Consider the following 18,330-nt stretch of genomic DNA (forward strand, 5'->3'; position numbering starts at 1 on the left):
CAGTGGCTCAGGCCTGTAATTCCAGCACTGTGGGAGGCCAAGGCAGGAAAATCTCTTGAAGCCAGGACTTGAAGACCAGCCTGAGCAACATGGTGAGACTCCATCTCTACCAAAAATATACGGAAATTAGGCGGGCATGGTGGCATGGCACTTGTGGTGCCGGCTACTCTGGAGACTGAAGTGAAGGATCGCTTGAGCCCTGGAGGTGGAGATTGCAGTAAGTGGAGATTGCACCACTGCACTGCACTGCACCACTGCACTGTTGTCTGAGCAACAGAGGGAGACCCTCTTTAAAAAAAAAATGCTGGAAGTCATAGATACAATGTATTGAGTGCTCAGGGTTTTCCCTAATCACTAGGTAAAACCAGTATGGTTGATGTCTTTGTGAAGGTACTTTTCCAGCTACACCCAAGCTTTAATGCACAGGCAATCACCAGGAATCTTGGTAAAATGCAGACTGTCATCAGTAGGTGTGTGTTGGATCTGAGATTTTGCGTTTCTTTTCTTTCTTTCTCTCTTTCTTTCTTTCTTTTTTTGACGGAGTCTCGCTCTTGCACCCAGGCTGGAGTGCAGTGGCGCAATCTCGGCTCACTGCAAGCTCTGCCTCCCGGGTTCACACCATTCTCCTGCCTCAGACTCCTGCGTAGCTGGGACTACAGGCGCCTGCCACCGTGCCTGGCTAATTTTTTGTGTTTTTAGTAGAGATGGGGTTTCACCATGTTAGCCAGGATGGTCTCGATCTCCTGACCTCGTGATCCGCCCACCTTGGCCTCTCAAAGTGCTGGGGTTACAGGCGTGAGCCACCACGCCTGGCCTCTTTCTTTTTTTGAGAAGTAGTCTCACTCTGTCACCCAGGCTGGAGTGCAGTGGCACCATCTTGGCTCACTGCAACCTCCGTCTCCTGGGTTCAAGCAATTATCCTGCCTCAGCCTCCTGAGTAGCTGGGATTACAGGTGCGCGCCACCATGCCCGGCTAATGTTTTTTGTATTTTGAGTAGAGATGGGGTTTCGCGATGTTGGCAAGGCTGGTCTTGAACTCTTGACCTCAGGTGATCCACCCACCTTGGCCTTCCAAAGTGCTGGAATTACAGGCATTAGCCACAACGCCTGGCCAGATTTTGCATTTCTAATAAACTCACAGATGCTGCCTGTGCTGATGGTCCACTGATCCCATTTTGAGTGCAAGGAGTCAGACTATGTCATCAGGAGAATATCAGCTGAGGCTCCTTCAGGTGTTTCTGTGTGAGGGCTGTCCTGTCCTCCATATAGTATATAGCTTCTCCCCACCTTGGCCAGCACAATCTCTGTTCCACCCAGCCCCCAGCTCTTTAACAGGTTTTACACACACACACACACACACACGCATGCGCACACACACATATGTATTTTGTTTGTTTGTTTTTGAGACAGGGTCTTGCTCTGTCATCAGGCTGGAGTGCAGTGGTGTGATCACAGCTCACTGCAGTCTCAACCTCCAGGATCAAACCATCCTCCCACCTCAGCCTCCCGAGGAGCTGGGACTAGAGGTGCATGCCACTATGCCTAGCTAATTTTTGTTTTGTTTTGTTTTTGAGAAGGAGCTTCACTCTTTTTGCCCAGGCTGGAGTACAATGGTGCGATCTCAGCTCAATGCAACCTCCACCTCCTGGGTTCAAGCGATTCTCTCTGCCTCAGCCTCCCAAGTAGCTGGGATTAAAGGCACCTGCCACCACGCCCGGCTAATTTTTTGTATTTTTAGTAGAGATGGAGTTTCACCATGTTGGCCAGGCCAGTCTCGAACTCCTGACCTCACGTGATCCTACCCGCCTCGGCCTCCCAAAGTGCTGGGGTTACAGGCCTGAGCCACCGTGCCCAGCTGTGCCCAGCTAATTTTTAAATTGTTTGGACAGACAGATGCAGGGGGGCGGGTCTCCCTATGTTGCCTAGGCTGGTCTCTAGCTCCTGGCTTCAAGCAGTCCTCTCACTGTGGCTCCCAAAGTGCTGGGATTACAGGCAGGAGCCACTGTGCCCCGCCTTCAACGGGTTTCTTGTTCTGAGATCTGAGGGTGTTTGCCGGACCCACAGCTGCCTGACCCAGGGCCTGTTTCCTATCTCAGGAGGGGCCTTTTGTGCTACTTCTCCTTGAGATGCTACTCCCTCCCATCCCCCAGGAAGTGATATATGGCCTCTCCTCCCTTTTGCAGGGATACTTGGCAACCAGACCCTTTGTGTATTTATGGCCCATTAACAAACTTTATCTAAGAGATAAGAAAGATCAGTGAAAACCAGCTGCCCTTTGTTCAGATCATTTCACTTTGAAATAAGACTTACCCCTCTCTATTTTTAGTCTGCTGTTTATTTTTTAGGTTTGGATAAGGTGATTATAGCCCAAGGCTTGTTTTGATCTTTGTTCCTTAAGCTCTGGGGTGATTGGTAAACATTTTAGAAGCCAGTGGCTACTAGCTTTTATTTTAGCTTTTTCAGGATCATAGAATTGTAGACTTCGACCGTAGAAAAGGGCTTTCAAGGAGTTGTAGCTTGGCCGCCTTTATCTGACAAATAGGAAACAGGAGTTTTCTGTCAGGAGCCCATGGAGTTTCTGTACCTTACCAAAGACTACACAATTTAGGGCCAACTGGGCTGCTAGAGTCCCTCAGACCTTTTAAACTGTGCTCCAAGGAGCTGCTTAGACCTGCCTGCCCTGATATGTTTGTGTTTGGAGGAGTGGAGATAAAGGAGTACCTCAAGCAAAGCAGCGCCATTCATAACACTTTCATCCATTTCACATCCATTTCATACAATCTAAGATTTTAGAACTTGGATTTTATTTGAACAATGAGCTTTATATCTTAAAAAAATTAATCATTTTATTTCACCTTGATGTCTGCAAATTAGTCTTTATTAAATATCTGTAGTTTAAGAGTCACATTTTTCTATTCTCATTTTACATGCAGAGTTTGAGCCAGAGCTAAAATTCTGTATCTGTGGAAAAGCTAAAGAAAGGAAGTCTGACACTTAGAACATTTAAATACAATATTTAAATACCCATTTTATCTTAGGCAGGAACTCATATTGTAAAGATATGTCTTACATTTAGAAAGACAGAACATGCATCATCTTATCTAGTCACTGTTAGCATTTTTATGATACTTTTCCAACTCTTACATTGAAAGTTATACACATTGATTTTCACCCAAGCCTTGGGAAATTAAAAACCCTTGTTGAGATACAATTTACTTAACACATAATTCTCCAATTTAAGCTGTACAATTCAATGTCTTTTAGCCTATTCACAGACTTGTGCACCTATCTCCACTATCTAAATCCAGAACATTATCATCATTCCAAAAAGAAACCCTGTTGGCTGGGCGTGGTGGCTTATGCCTGTAATCCCAGCACTTTGGGAGGCCGAGGCAGGCAGATCATGAGGTCAGGAGATGGAGACCATACTGGCTAACACGGTGAAACCCCGCCTCTACTAAAAATACAAAAATTGGCCGGGCGCGGTGGAACGCACCTGTAGTCCCAGCTACTCAGGAGGCTGATGTAGGAGAATCGCTTGAACTGGGGAGGCAGAGGTTGTAGTGAGCCGAGATCACGCTGCTGCACTCCATCCCCCCCCAAAAAAAAGGATGCTTCAAGATGAAGCTGAACATCTCCTGCCCAGCCACTGGCTGCCAGAAACTCATTGAAGTGGATGATGAATGCAAACTTCGTACTTTTTATGAGAAACGTACGGCCACAAAAGTTGCTGCTGACACACTGGGTGAAGAATGGAAGGGTTATGTGGTCCGAATCAGTGGTGGGAACGACAAATAAGGTTTCCCCATGAAGCAGGGTGTCTTGACCCACGGCCGTGTCCACTTGCTACTGAGTAAGGGGCATTCCTGTTACAGACCAAGGAGAACTGGAGAAAGAAAGGGAAAATCAGTTCATGGTTGCATTGTGATTGCCAATCTGAGCATTCTCAACTTGGTTATTGTAAAAAAAGGAGAGAAGGATATTCCTGGACTGACTGATACTATGGTGCCTCATCACCTGGGACCCAAAAGAGCTAGCAGAATCCATAAACTTTTCAATCTCTCTAAAGAAAGCCCTTAAAGAAGGTAAGAAACCTAGGACCAAAGCACCCAAGATTCAGCGTCTTGTTACTCCATGTGTCCTGCAGCACAAACGGCGGTGTATTGCTCTGAAGAAGCAGCATACTAAGAAAAATAAGGAAGAGGCTGCAGAATATGCTAAGCTTTTGGCAAGAGAATGAAGGAGGCTAAGGAAAAGCGCCAGGAACAAATTGTGAAGAGACGCAGACTTTCCTCTCTGCGAGCTTCTACTTCTAAGTGAGTAAAAAATAAATAAGATCAGACTCACAAAAAAAAAAAAAAAAGAAAAAGAAAAAAAACCCTGTTACTCCCATTGCCCTCTTCTCGGCCCCTGGCAATCACTAATCTCCTTCTTATATCTATAGATTGCTTATACTGGATATTTTATTTAAATGAAATCATACAATATGTGGCCTTTTGTGTCTGGCTTCTTTCACATGTGTAATGTTTTCAAGTTTCATCCATATTGTAGCATGTATCAGTACTCATTCTTTTTATGCCTGGATAGTAACTCATTGTATGGCTATACCACGTTTTGTTTATTCATTCATTATTTGATTGAAATTTGAGTGTTTTCCACCTTTTGGCCATTATAAATGATACTGCTATGATCAATGATGTATAAGAATTTGGCCAGGCAGGGTAGCTCAAGCCTGTAATCTCAGCACTTTGGGAGGCTGAGGTGGGTGGATCACTTGAGCTCAGGAGTTGAAGACCAGCCTGGCCAACATGGTGAAACCCCATCTCTACTAAAAATACAAAAACTAGCTGGGCAAGGAGGCGGGTGCCTGTAATCTTAGCTACTCAGGAGGCTGAGGCAGAAGAATCGTTTGAACCCAGGAGGTGGAGGTTGCAGTGAGCTGAGATTGCACCATTGCACTCCAGCCTAGGCAACAGAGCAAGACTCTGTCTCGAAAAACAGAATTTGAGTACTTGTTTTTAATTCTTTTGGATATATACCTAGGAGTAGAATTTCTGGGTCATATGTTAATTCTGTGTTTTAACTTCTGAAGGAACCACCAAATAGTTTTCCACAAAGGCTGTACCATCCTACATTTCTTCTAGCAATGTACAAGAGTTCCAATTTTTCCATATCCTCACCATGTATATATCTACACTATAAAAAGAACAGCCTTATTAGATATATGATTTGCATGTATTTTCTCCCATTCTGTGATTTGGCTTTTCATTTTCTCGATGGTGTCCTTGGAAGGAAAAAGTTTTATATTTCGGTGATGTTCAATATGTAGAATTAAATTTACAGGAGGCCATTGAGTTGGACTGAGTTCCTGCCCTAGGCCTAACAGACCCCACCACAATGGAGTTACTTATGCTGAAATTGCATGTCATGTCACTAAGTCAAAACTAAGATCTTTATCTGACCTTCTGAGAAATCAGGAGAGAGAGAGAGAGAATAGCCAAATCCTCAAACAGGCCAGTTTTAGCTGGCATGATAAGGAAATCCCCTCTGCCTGTCTATAAAAGCTATCTCTGGCATGATAAGGAAGTCTTCTCTGCCTGTTTATAAAAGCAATCTCTTCTGCTTTGTTCATTGGAAGACTCATTCTGTTTTATAGAATGATATATTGCCTGAGTTTAGAATCACAAATAAGTAACAATTAAGATTTTTAAACTTAATGTGTTGTAATTTTGTCTTTTGACAAATATATTCATTTGTTCTTTTGTTGTTTGTGCTTTTGATGTCATATCCCAGAAACCATTGTCTAATGAAAGCTCCTGAATATGTACACATAAGTTTTCTTTTAAAACTCTAATAGTTTTTGCTCTTACATTTGGGTGTATGGTCCATTTTGATTTTATTTATTTGGGTTTTTTTTAGATAGGATCTTGCTCAACTGCCCAGGCTTCAGTGCAATGGCACAATCATGGCAGTTGGCTCACTGCAACTTCCAAAACTCTTAGGCTCAAGCAATCCTCCTGTCTCAACCTCCTGAATAGCTAGGACTACAGATGCTCGCCACCACACATGGCTAATTTTTACAATTTTGTAAGAGACAGGGTATTTGTGTGTGTGTGTGGGTGTGACAGGGTCTTGCTCTGTTGCCCAGGCTGGAGTACTGTGGCATGATCAGCTTGCTGGACTCAAGTGATCCTTCCATCTTAGGCTCCTGAGTAGCTGGAACTACAGACACACACCACCATGCCCAGGTAATGTTTTTATTTTTAGTACGGACGAAGTCTCACTATATTGTTCAGGCTGGTCTTGAACTCCTGGGCTCAAGCAATCTTCCCACCTCAGCCTCCCAAAGTGCTAGGATTACAGGACAAAGCCACTATGCCTAGCCTGGAGTTAATTTTTGTATGTGAAGTGAGCTAGGGTTCCAACTTCATTTTTTTTTTTCATGTGGCATCCACTTGTTTCAGCATTATTTGTTGAAAAGATAGTTTATATGGGTCAAGTTTGAGGACTGCAACCTGGGACCTTTAATTAAGTTGCCTTGAATATATGCCATGATCAGCAGCAGTCACAGGTGAATTTTTTTTTTTTTTTTTTTTTGAGAAGGAGTCTTGCTCTGTTGCCCAGGCTGGAGTCCAGTGGCACGATCTTGGCTCACTGCAAGCTCCGCGTCCCGGGTTCACACCATTCTCTTGCCTCAGCCTCCCGAGTAGCTGGGAGTACAGGCATCCGCCACCACGCCTGGCTAATTTTTTTGTATTTTTAGTAGAGACGGGGTTTCACTGTGTTAGCCAGGATGGTCTCGATCTCCTGACCTCGTGATCTGCCCGCCTCGGCCTCCCAAACTGCTGGGATTACAGGTGTGAGCCACCATGCCCAGCCTACAAGTGAATTTTTAAAGAAAAAAAGAAGAGGTAGTTCCTAAGTTGTTTACCAAGAATTTCCCATAAAATAACATAAACTATTAATTGGCTATGCATTGACTTTTCTTTTTAATTTAATTAAATTCTATTTTATTTTATTTTATTTTATTTTATTTTATAGAGACAGGGTTTTGCCATGTACCTAGGCTGGTCTTGAACTCCTGGACTCAGGGGATCCACCTGCCTTGGCCTCCCAAAGTGCTGAGATTACAGGCATGAGCTACCATGCCTGGCTTGTTTTTGCTTTTGATTTTGTTTAAGATAGGGTCTCACTCTCGCTTAGGTGGACCGTACTGGTGCAATCACTGATCACTGCAGCCTCCACTTCCCAGGCTCAAGCAGTCCTCTCACCTCAGCCCTGTAAGTATCTGGGTGCGTACCACCACACCTAGCTAATTGTTTTTTTAATTTTTTGTAGAGATGGGTTCTCTCTATGTTGCCCAGGCTGGTCTGGAACTCCTGGGCTCAATCAGTCCTCCTGCCTCTGCCTCCAAAAGTGTTGAGATTACAGGTGTCAGCCACCGTGCCCGGCCCCAAATCCCTTTAAACAATTGCCCCCCTGGACGTGTATGTTGGGTGGGTGGGGGAGCTTGACATACTCATGTCTCTCTGGACTCAATAAATTTTGCATCTCAATGTCCCAGACTGCTGTGAGCTATTTTTCTTTACTCAGAAATCAGAATGCAGGCTGGGCATGGTGGCTCATCCCTGTAATCCCAGCACTTTGGTAAGCCTAGGTCAGAGCATAGCTTGAGCCCAGGAGTTTGAGATCAGCCCTGGCCACATAGCAAGACCCAATATATACAAAATTTAAAAAATTAGTTGAAGCCTGGTACCGTGATTCATGCCTATAATCCTAGCACTTTGGGAGGCCGAGGCAGGTGGATCACCTGAGGTCAGGAGTTCGAGACCAGCCTGGCCAATATGGCAAAACCCTGTCTCTACTAAAAATACAAAAATTAGCTGGGCATGGTGGTGAGCACCTATAATCCCAGCTACTCAGGAGGGTGAGGCAGGAGAATCGCTTGAACCCAGGGAGCAGAGGTGCAGTGAGCTGAGATCACACTACTTCACTTCAGCCTGGGCCAAAGAGTGAAACTGTCTCAAACAAACAAACAAACAAAAAATTAGTTGGGTATAGTGGCATGTACCTGTAGTCCCAGTTACTTGGGAGGCTGAGGTAGGAGGATGGCTTGAGCCTGGAAGGTCAAGGCTTCAGTGAGCCCTGATCTCATCACTGCACTCCAGTCTGGGTGACAGAACAAGACCCTGTCTCAAAAAAAAAAAAAAAAAAAAAAAAAAAGCCAGTCGTGGTGGTAAGAGTCTGTAGTCCCAACTACTTAGGAGGCTGAGGTGGGAGGATCACTTGAGCCCAGTAGTTTGAGGCTGCAGTAAACTGTGATTGCACCACTGCGCTCCAGCCTGGGGGACAGAGCGAGACCCTGGCTCATAAATAAATAAGAAGTCAGAATATATGTGTCCTCAAATTTTATTCTTCCTCTTCCTGATTGTATTGGCGATTCTTAGTCCTTTGCATTTCCAAACTATTCAGAATCAGCTTGTTGATTTCTGCAAAGAAGACAGCTGGGATTTGGAGAGGAGTGGTGTTAAATGTGTAGATCAGTTTGGGGAGTACTGCCATCTTAACAATGTTAAGTCTTCCAATCCATGAACATACGATGTCTTTCCATTGATTTAGATCTTTTAAAATTTATTTCAGCAATGTTTGTAGTTTTCAGAGTACCCATTATGCAATTCTTTTGTTAAATGTATTTCTTTGTATTTTATTTATTTATTTATTTTGAGACAGAGTCTTGCTCTGTCACCCAGGCTAGAGTGCAGTGGTGTGATCTCGGCTCACTGCAACCTCTGCCTCCCAGGGTTCAAGCGATTCTCCTTCCTCAACCTCCCAAGTAGCTGAGACTACAGGTGCATGCTACCACACCCTGCTAATTTTTATATTTTTAGTAGAGAAGAGGTTTCACCATGTTGGCCAGACTGGTCTGAAACTCCTGACCTCAGGTGATCTGCCTACCTCAGCCTCCCAAAGTGCTGGGATTACAGGCATGAGCCACCACGGGCAGCTGTATTTTTGTTTTTAATTTATTTTTTTGAGACAAGGTCTCACTCTGTCACCCAGGCTGGACTTCAATGGTGCAATCATAGCTCACTGCAGCCTCAACTTCCTGGACTCAAGCCCTTTTCCCACCTTAACTTCCTGAGTAGCTAAACTACACAGCTGCATGCCACGACACCCAGCACTTTTTTTTTTTTTTTGAGACAGAATCTGGCTCTGTTGTCCAGGCTGGAGTGCAGTGGCTCAATTTTGACTCACCGCACCTCCACCTCCTGGGTTCAGGTGATTCTCCTGCCTCAGCCTCCTGAGTAGCTGGGATTACAGGGGCCCGCCACCATGCCTGGCTAATTTTTGTATTTTTAGTAGAGATGGGTTTTCACCATGTTGGCCAAGCTGGTCTTGAACTCCTGACCTCAGGTGATCCTCCCAAACTGTTGGGATTACAGGTGTGAACCACTGCGCCAGACCTCACCCAGCAAATTTTTTTTTTTAGACGGAGTCTCTCTCTGTCGCCTAAGCTGGAGTGCAATGGCATGATCTTGGCTCCCTGCAGTCTCTCTCTCGATCACCTGACCTCGTGATCCGCCCGCCTCGGCCTCCCAAAGTGCTGGGATTACAGGCATGAGCTACTGTGCCCGGCTGGAAAGACTGACTTTATCTCCTCTGTTATTTATAAACCACCTTTGATGAAAGAGAATTTTTTTTTCTTGAGATGGAGTCTCCGTCTGTCGCCCAGGATGGAGTGCAGTGGCGTGATCTCGGCTCACTGCAACTTCTGCCTCCTGGGTTCAAAAAATTGTCCTGCCTCAGCCTCCTGAAAATTTTCTGTATACAAGATCATACAACCTGCAAGTAGAGATTGTGTTACTTCTTATTGTCCAATCTGGAGACCTTGTATTTATTTATTTTCTTGCCTAATGGCCCTCACTGGAACCTCCAGTGCACCGTTGAATGGCAGTGACAAAGTGGACATGCTTGTCTTATTTCTGATGTTAGAGGAAAAGCATTCAATCTTTCACCATTAAGTATGATGTTAGTGATGGGGTTTTAGCTATGTCTACAATACCAATGCATATCCTAGTACAGATGTTCCAGCTGAGGGTGGAAATAGAGAACAGAGGTCAGAATAAAAAGCTGGGCTACATTTGGGAATCTTCAGTATTCAGATGAGAGTTGAAGTCATGGAAACTTAATAAGATTGTCCAGGGCAGATCACACAGGATGAGAAGAGGATTGGGGATTGATACGGTTTGGTTTTGTGTCTCCACCCAAATCTCATTTTGAACTGTAATTCCCATGTGTTGTGGGAGGGACCTGGTGGGAGGTGATTGGATCATGGGGGTGGTTTCCCCTATGCTGTTCTCGTAATAGCGAAGGAGTTGTCATGAGATCTGATGGTTTAAAAGTGGCAGTTTTCCCTGTGCTCACTCTCTCCTGCCGTCTTGTGAGAAAGGTGCTTGCTTCACCTTCTCTTTCCACCATGATTGTAAGTTTCATAAGGCCTCCCCAGCCATGCATAACTGTAGTCAACTTAACCTCTTTCCTTCATAAATTACCCAGTCTCAGGCAGTTCTTTATAGCAATATGAGAATGGACTAATACAGAGAATTGGTACTAACAGAGTGAGGTACTGCTATAAAGATAACCTGAAAATGTGGAAGTGACTTTGGAACTCGGTAATGAGCAGAGGTTGGAACAGCTTGGAGGGCTCAGAAGAAGACAGGAAGATGTGGGAAAGTTTGGAGCTTACTAGAAACTTGTTGAATGGTTTTGACCAACATGCTGATAGTGATATGGACAATAAAGTCCAGGCTGAGGTGGTCTTAGGTGGAGATAAGGAACTTTTTGGGAACTGGAGCAAAAGTCACTTTGCTATGCTTTAGCAAAGAGACTGGTGGCATTTTGCCCCTGCCCTAGAAATCTGTGGAACTTTGAACTTGAGAGAGATGATTTAGGGCATCTGGCAGGAGAAATTTCTAAGCAGCAAAACATTCAAGAGGTGATCTGGATTTTTCTGAAAGCATACAGTCACATACGGTCACAAAGAGATGATTTGAAATTGGAATTTTTGTTTTGTTTTGTTCTTTTGAGATAGAGTCTTGCTATGTCACCCAGGCTGGAGTGCAGTGGTGCGATATCAGCTCAGTGCTTTCTATGCTAAAACCAGAAAAGTCCCAAACAAGTTAAGACATATTGGTCACTTTTAGGAATACATGAATAAATACCTTTTCCCAAAGAGACTGAAGGAAGTTGAAATGCAATGGTGAGTTGAGATTGCAGTTCCTAGGCTGCCCTACCAATACTTAGCAAATTCATAAGTCGTGTAAGAACTTTTTCTAAGCCTTGAAAGTATGTTTGTTTAGTCCCTGAAATCTGACCACTCGTCTCCTTTTTATTTATTTATTTATTTATTTTTGAAATTGAGTCTCATCTGTTGCCCAGGCTGGAGTGCAATGGCGCTATCTTGGCTCACTGCAACCTCCGCCTCCCGAGCTCAAATGATAACTTCTCTCCTTTTCATCTTACATTCCATAGCCTGGAGCCCCTGTCTGCTGTGAGAGGTAGGATGTGGGTAAGGCAGGTGGACAGCTCCAGGGCAACAGAGACAGCGGAGACTTCTTGCACAAGAAGAGGAGCTGGGCCAGACCTTTCAAAGCTCCTCCAGAAATAATAGCTGGGGCATTTATGAAAGGGAAGCAGGTATCAGCAGCAGAAGGGCCCAGGAGCAAGAATAGTGAAGCACAAGGGGCTGCTTGTTTGTGCTGTCATTTGCAAGTCAGGAACTGCTTGACTTTACAAACATTTTATCACTCATGACTATTTTAAGAGAATTTCCGTCACAGGAAGTCCACTTCTAATCATTTCCACTAAGGGCACAATCAGGAATGTATGCAAATATATGTACAAAGAAGAAAAAATATTGATTACAGTTTTATAGTAGTAAAGATCTCCAAGAGAAAGTGATACTTAATTGAGCTGAGCCTTGAAGGGTAAATAGGAGTTAGCCAGGTATGTAGGGTGGGGAAGAGTAAGAAGGGAAGTTAGAGGGAACAGCATGTGCCAAGTTACAGAGATAGGACAGAATGTATTGGGGAACAATAGGAAATTGGATATTACTGGAGCAAAGGATACACTGTGAATGGGGGAAGGGACAAGGCTGGGAGGAAAAACTCTGAGGCAGAACAGAATTATAATGCCAATTTTTAAAATCATAGTCATTTTCCTCTTTGAGTGAAAAAAACCCACATTCTTTAGGTTGGCATGTATACACAGAGAGATAAGAAATCTAACTCTGTATGCAGAAAATTCAAACCAAGGGAAGTAGTGAATTATCCTTGAGTTTAAATGTTATTTGAAATAATAAAATAGGGTGATTAAAGAGTCCTACTACTTTGATGTCAGATGAAGTCTTGTCTATGTATAATACACTGGTCAAAGTTCAAGAACTGGTTATCTTAATAAAAACACTACTCTCTTCTTTGCAAGATCATCGCAATGGCTCCAGAATTATTGGGGTAATACATTTTGTTTTTCATGTAAAAAGTTATCTTTTTATTTATTTTGACACGGAGTCTTCTCTGATGCACAGGCTGGAGTGCAGTGGCACAATCTCGGCTCACTGCAACCTCCGCCTCCCGGGTTCAAGCAATTCTCCTGCCTCAGCCTCCCGAGTAGCTGGGACTACAGGCATGTGCCACCACGCCCAGCTAATTTTATATTTTTAGTAGAGACAGGGTTTCACTATGTTGGCCAGGCTGGTCTCAAACTCCTGATCTCAGGTGATCTGCCCACCTTGGCCTCACAAAGTGCTGGGATTACAGGTGTGAGCCATGGCGCCTGGGCCAAAAGTTATCTTTTCAGTCAAGTTGATCAAAAAGTAAAATTTTGCTTATTGCTAATGGATCTATTTACATAATAAGAAATTTATCTAAATTTATCATTATCACGTTGTCTCAGTCATTACCTGCTGTTGTTACCACTTGCCTGTTCTTAAACTCCACTTACTTTTTGCAACTCATCTTTTTGTTACTTCTGCTGCTAAATAATCTTCGCAAAGGAAGTTTTTTTTTCCTACCTCTTGTCATCACTTACTTAATTGTTCCCTGACCACAGAGATCAAAACCAAAATAATGTACCACCATCACTGTAGGGGATGGAAAAACACACACGAACCTTTTTCTTCTATCCTCCTAGGTTCTCCAGCTGGAGTCCTGGGAATCAAACTGATAAAAGATAAATTAAAAAGAGAAAAACAGAGTTTTTTTAACATGTACAGCACACATACACACAAGAGAAACTCAGTAATGAGTAACTCAAAGGGGTGGTTAAAATCCGGGGCTTATATAGCATCTTAACATGGAACAATATATTTGTAGAGAAGTGACAAGAGAAAGGGGTTACAGCTTTTAGGGGCAGCAAACTGTGGGGAGGTAAATATGTGGGGGAGAAACCACTGGAAGATAAAGGTTATTTTATTTCTTTAGAGGCAGGGTCTCACTCCATCGCCCAGGTTGGAGTGCAGTGGCTCCATCTCGGCCCACTGCAACCTCCACCTCCCAAGTTCAAGTGATTCTCTTGCCTCGGCCTCCTGAATAGCTGGGATTATAGACACCTGCCACCATACCCAGGTATTTTTATTTTATTTTATTTTTAGTAGAGATGGGGTTTCAGGCTAGGCACAATGGCTCATCCCTGTAATCCTAGCACTTTGGGAGGCAGAGGTGAGCAGATCCCTTGAGCTCAGAAGTTCGAGACCGACCTGAGCAACATGGAGAAACCCCATCTCTACCAAAAATACAAAATTAGCTGGGCATGGTGACGCATTCCTGTGGTCCCAGCTACTCAGAGAGGCTGAGGCGGGAGTATTGCTTGAGCCTGGGAGGCAGAGTTTGCAGTGAGTTGAGATCATGTCACTGCACTCCAGCCTGGGTGACAGAGTGAGACCTTATCTCAAAAAAAAAAAAAAAAAAAAAAAAAAGAGAGATGGGATTTCACCATGTTGGCCAGGTTGGTCTTGAACTCCTACCCTCAAGTGATCCACCCACCTTGGCCTCCCAAAGTGCTGGGATTACAGGCCTGAGCCGCAGTACCCAGCCAAAGGTTATCTTAGTAAAGTTTTTTATGTGGATTCCTCTTTCAGTGCTATGTCTGATCCCTGTCCTCTTAGTCTGGACTAAGAGTCAGGAATGATTGAGTTGTTCTCCTTTTCATGGAGGGGAAGGGAGACACCCTTACAATTTATATCCTGTTCTTAGCCAGACAGAGGAAAGAAGCCCAAGAGGTTTTTCTTTTTTTAATTGGAGACAGGGTCTTGCTCTGTTGCCCAGGCTGGAGTGCATGGGCACAATCACGGCTCACTGCACTCAACCTTCTGGGCTCAAGCAATCCTCCCACCTCAGCCTCCTCAGTAGCTGGGACTATAGGCATGTACCACCACGCCAGGCTAATTTTTACTATTTTTTGTAGAGACAGAGTCTCACTGTGATGCCCAGGCTGGTCTCAAACTCCTGGACTCAAGCAATCCTCCCACCTCAGCCTCCCAAAGTGCTGGGATTACAGGTGTGAGCCCCAGGAGCTTCTTCTGCATCAGCTATTTCTCAGTTGTCTTCAGCTCAAAATAATCTTATTTGAAAGTGACATATTTGGGGTGGGGTAGGTTGTTCTAATCCCCTGCAATACCATTTATTGCATCAACCAACAATGGATTCATGGTATTACTTGCTCACAGGTAGAGGTTATTAGACTCCCCTGACTGGTTAATTGAAACGATTGCATCTTCACTCTCTTTTTTCTTTTTTTAGATTTTGGTACTCATTTTTCAAGTTTCCAATGAAACATCTTGAAATGTCCCTCTGTAAGCCTCAAATAGTTAAGCGCCTCAGAAATGCATAATTGATTCTAAAGGTAACAATTACTTTTAGTCGTAAGAACCAGTCTCACGACTTGCAATTATGGCCATAGAATTTTAGCGGTGCACACTAGCATGCACTTCAGAAATTTTCTTGTCCAGATCCTTCTTATAGATAAAGCAACTGAAGACAACACGGTGACTGGGTGACCTTGGGCAATTTACCTATCTTCTCACTTTTCTTATCAAATTGATCTCAGCAGTTCCTATACGTTTAAGGGTTATTTTAAGGAATGGATAATAAAAGGCTGGGCACAGTGGTTCACATTTGTAATTCCAGCATTTTGGGAGGCCAAGGCAGGAGAAACAATTGAGCCCAGGTGTTTGAGACTAGCCTAGGCAACATACCAAGACCCAGTCTCTAAAAAAAAAAGGTTAAAAATTAGCAGGGCATGGTGGTGCATGAAGTCCTAGGTACTCAGGAGGCTGAGGCGGGTGGATCATTTGAGCCCAGGAGTTTGAAGTCACAGAGAAGTGCTGTTGTTGTCTGGGATAAATATCAGAGGTTTCTTGTCTCATGCCAAGGGAATCAAGAACGCAGACACATAAGAAGTGAATTTAAGAGCATTGGTTTAATAGGCAAAAGGAAGAGAAAAGGGAATACCTCTCTCTCTTACAGAGAGAGGGGCTCCTGAGTGGGACTTTTGGTCTCATGGTGAAACGCAAAGGGTTTTATAGACAAGCTTGTGGAGGCAGTGTCTGAGTTACATAGTGCCCGAGAGATTGGATGGACCAGGTGTGCCATTTACATAGCACGCAAAGAAGCTGGCTACCCCACCCGAATCTTTTATTATGCAGATGGTCCTCTACCTGGCCGGAGCCATGTTGCCTGTTTCTTTGCTGTACACATGGTTGACAAAGAAAAGGGAAAATGGAGCCTCCATGTTGAACATGCCTCACCCCCAGGTAGCCTTTTCCTATTGGCACAGCTGTTGGCATTTACCTATGCAAGCTTCCAGCTTGCTTATTTATGTCTGCAGCTCAATTTTTCAGGCTGCTCTTTGTTAGAAAAGAAATGATTTAGGAGCTACTTGGTAAGAACCCTCAGTATCGGCCTAAATAGTTTCTTTCTAGTTCCTATATCAACAGTGAGCTGTGGGCCAGGTGTGGTGGCTCATGCCTGTAATCCTAGCATTTTGGGAGGCTGAGGTGGGCAGATCACTTGAGATCAGCAGTTCGAGACCAGCCTGGCCAACATGGTGAAACCCCTGTCTCTACTAAAAATACAAAAATTAGCCAGGCATGGTGGCTCACGCCTGTAAATCCAGCTATTCGGGAGACTGAGGCAGGAGAATCGCTTGAACCCAGGAGGCAGAGGTTGCAGTTAGCTGAGATTGTGCCACTGCACTCCAGCCTGGCTGACAGAGTGAGATTCCATCTCAGAAACAAACAAACAAATCAGTGACAAATCAGTGACAAACAAACCAATGCACTCTAGCCTGGTAACAGAGTGAGACCCTGTCTCTAAAAAGTAAAAAAAAAAAGGCCCTGTACAGTGGCTCACGCGTGTAATCCTAACACTTTGGGAGGCCAAGGCGGGAGGATTGCTTGAGCCTCGGAGTTTGAGACCAGCCTGGGCAATATGGCGAAACCCTGTCTCTGCAAAAAATACAAAAAGTAGCTGTGACAGCATGTGCCTGTAGTCCCAGGTACTTGGGAGGCCGAGGTGGGAGGATCGCTTGAGCCTGGGAGGCAGAGATTGCAGGAGCCACGATCGCACCTCTGCACTTCAGACTGAGCCGCAGAACAAGAACCTGTGTCAAAAAAAAAAAAAAAAGAAAAAGTATGAATGACATGATGCAAGTGAAACACAGCAGTAAATCGTTCAATAAATATTCGTTATGACCATGGATACAACTAAACAGTCCTGAATTTGCTATTTACATTAGTTTGGAAAGTCCCTAAATATCTCTGGATCTCAGTTTTAACAATCCATGAAATGAATGAGAAGGTTAGACTAAGTCAGTGGTTCAAGTTGTGCTGTGGAGTCCTAGGGCTTCCCTGAAGGACAGCAGAGAGGGGCTGGGAGGCCAGCAGACAGCCACAAAATAACCTACCTTTCTTCAACCAAAGCTGTTTAGCTTTCCTCTTCTTAAATTTTTGTTTGAATAAAATAGTTCTGAGCTGGGCATAGTGGCTCATGCCTGTAATCACAGCCTTTTGGGAGGCCACAGCAGGAGGATCATTTGAGGCCAGGAGTTTGAGACCAGCTTGAGCACCATCTCTGAAAAAAAATAAAAATAAAAATAAAAATTGTGCTTAAAAAAGTAACTACTTAGCAAGATAAACTTTAAGCTTCTTTCAGCTCAAGATTCTGTGATTTTGCAAAGATCACACTGTGTCCTTTGTTGTTCTGGTTTCAAAATAAAGACAAGGATTTTATTTATTTATTTATTTATTTATTTTATTTTTGAGACAGAGTCTCACTCCTTGTCACCCAGGCTAGAGTGCAGTTGTGCAATCTGGGCTCATTGCAACTTCTGACTTCTGGGTTCAAGCGATTCTTGTGACTCAGCCTCCCAAGTAGCTGGGATTACAGGTGTGTGCCACCACACTTCGCTAATTTTTGTATTTTTAGTAGATACAGGGTTTCACCACATTGGCCAGGTTGGTCTCAAGCGATCTGTCCTCAACTCCTGGCCTCAAATGATCCACCTGCCTTAGTCTCCCAAAGTGCTGGGATTACAGTCATATATCACCATGCTCGGCCAAAATAAAGACAAAGATTTTTACGTTTTTAAGGATAAGATCAACTTATGACTATAGGCACAGAGCCAGGACAGAACTCTAGGTCTCCTGACAGTAAGGAAGAGATATTATAATGTCCTGAGGTTAAAAGGAAGGAGATCTTCAAATGGTTAATGCTCGGTAATGACTATGGACATTCTTCTATTTTGGTTATAGAGAAACAAACCCTGGATTTTTGCTTCTTAGTTTTCTTTTGGATTACTTAAGGGGTGAGTATTCTTTAGGTGACGGTGCTGATTACGATCCAGTCTATGATTAACACATTTATTACCTAATCTTTTTCCGGGTAACTGAAGTTTAATGTTTGCTGAATTATAGTTGATTGAGAAAGAGGACCTTAAGGAGAGATTTCAGCATCACTTCCACTCAGGTTTATTTTTAAAAAGGTTATAGGGTGGTTATTGCCATGCTATTGAGATATCCAGGTGAGCTTTGCATATTTCAGATGCAATTCGCTGGTACAGTTCTATTTTCAGTAAACCTACCCCAATTTCAAAGCTGTAATAAAAAAAGAGGTTGTATTGGCCAGATGCAGTGGCTCACACCTGTAATCCCAGCACTTTGGGAGGCAGAGGCGGGTGGATCACATGAGGCCAGGAGTTCAAGACCAGCCTGGCCAACATAGCAAAACCCCGTCTCTACTAAAAAGACAAAAATTACTTGGTGTGGTGGTGTAC

General features: G+C 43.8%; 1 pseudogene; it reads left to right on the forward strand.

Moving 5' to 3' along the window:
* Positions 1-3,535: 3,535 nt before the first annotated feature.
* The window catches only part of LOC740890 (small ribosomal subunit protein eS6-like), a 66,909-nt pseudogene continuing 52,114 nt past the window's right edge, over positions 3,536-18,330 (forward strand).

The sequence above is a fragment of the Pan troglodytes genome, chromosome 11 (assembly GCF_028858775.2).
Source record: "Pan troglodytes isolate AG18354 chromosome 11, NHGRI_mPanTro3-v2.0_pri, whole genome shotgun sequence".
NCBI classification, from domain to species: Eukaryota; Metazoa; Chordata; class Mammalia; order Primates; family Hominidae; genus Pan; species Pan troglodytes.